Here is a 1,831-nt window from a genome sequence, read left to right as displayed (position 1 = left end):
CCGGGTGCGCGTACGGCATTAGTACCGGTTGGTAACACCAACCGGTACTAAATATTTGGGCTGGTTTTTTATTTATTTTCCATTCAATTTTTTTGTTTGCTGGTATTTCACGATACTACAAATTGTACACGTTATGCATATATATAAATAGATTTTCTCGTACGTAGAACCGCATATATATCATCGAATGTCTCACAAACCAACACCATTAATTATTCACACATACACATCTATATACATATACACAATTTCTCCTACATATATATGTTGCCTTTGGTGCCTCCGGAGCACGATGACAAGTGGTTCATGGGGCGGTAGCGGGTAATAGTATTCTCCTTTGGGATCTATGACATGGTCGAGCAAAGATCCGACTATTTCCTCTTGAAGTGTTAGTATGCGGTCCGATGTTAGGAGCTTATCCCGCACCGATCTGAACTGTTAAGAAGGAGATCAATATATGCATGTGTGTTAGTTGTGTGACTAGATATCGATAATGGTGTGAATAGTGTTCTGACAAACGTACCCAGTCCTGTCTATCAGATATACTCCTTTCGACGTCATCATGCGAATGTTCTCGCAAACGTAGTATGCACACAGATTATTCCCTGGCGCCTGCCTCAGGGCCTTTACGAGAATGGAATTGAATCAGATAATGATTAATCAAGCATGATAATTAACTAATGATATTAAAACAAGAATTAAAGAGATGGTAGCTAGCTAGTACTACTTAATTACTTACCTTGGGTCGATGCCAAAACAATTTTTTTGGCCACGTGCCTGGAGTCACCTTGATGAACTTTGTCCATGCCCTGCCTGCCGGCAAAGAAAATTAATAAAGGGGTTATTAAATAGTTCATATCAGGAAATGATGAACTAATAATTAATAGGCCGAGATATAGTTAATAATGATTGAAATTACCTTTTGACTATCCCCTTCACGATGGTGTAGTCTTTATCTTCTTTAGTTAGTGAGTCCGGTAATTTAACTTTTCCTTCCTCAACTTTAATGTCTAACAAGACCCAGTGCCAACTGCATACGCACACGTTTGCATGTCTTAATTAAGCGGGCATGTGCATAAAATTAATCAACTACCGTAAGCCGTATACACTTAATTATTAACATCTAGCTAGCTAGTAAGCAAAAACAGAATTTGTAATACAAGACAGTATGACTCACGGGAAGTTGTAAGGAAGTAGTATATCTTCATTGCTATTGAGGCGCTTCAAGAACTCTAGCATTCTTTCCTCTACAGCATCTTGACAATGTTGAATCTGCCATATGTCCTGATTAATGGTATTTGGGTCAATGAACCCAATGCCATAGCGTCCAGCTTTTTTCATTTCATACATCTTCATCCTGCATATAATACCACAGAAAAAGAATATAGTGAGGATAATTACATGTAATGATTGATCAAAATTATCACTACATAACTAGCTTGAGACTTAAATTACAGAAAGAAACCACTTGCAGACAATAACAACTGACGATAGACTTGTCGAGTGCATCTTGATTGTATAACTGAAATAGTTCTGGATACTCAATGGTAAGAGCTTTCTCATGGTAATAATGCTCATGCTTGACATTCACCATGAGGGACTCTCGATTGGAAATCTTGGTAATGTTCATGTACCATTGATGCAATTGATACATTCTCGTTGGGAGGTCCTTGACCTTGTCTGGATGGACCAAAGGTTTGCCCCGGACATAATGCCATGCTATTTCTGATTCTTTAAGCGTAGGCATGGGCTCGATTTCGAGGAGTTGTCCAACAGAGATATTGAGCATTTGAGCCTGCATTATATGATCCTCTGTTATTACCACATCGCC

This window comes from Triticum dicoccoides, chromosome 3B (genome assembly GCF_002162155.2).
Source record: "Triticum dicoccoides isolate Atlit2015 ecotype Zavitan chromosome 3B, WEW_v2.0, whole genome shotgun sequence".
Classification (NCBI taxonomy): domain Eukaryota; kingdom Viridiplantae; phylum Streptophyta; class Magnoliopsida; order Poales; family Poaceae; genus Triticum; species Triticum dicoccoides.
This window is presented reverse-complemented; position numbering follows the sequence as displayed.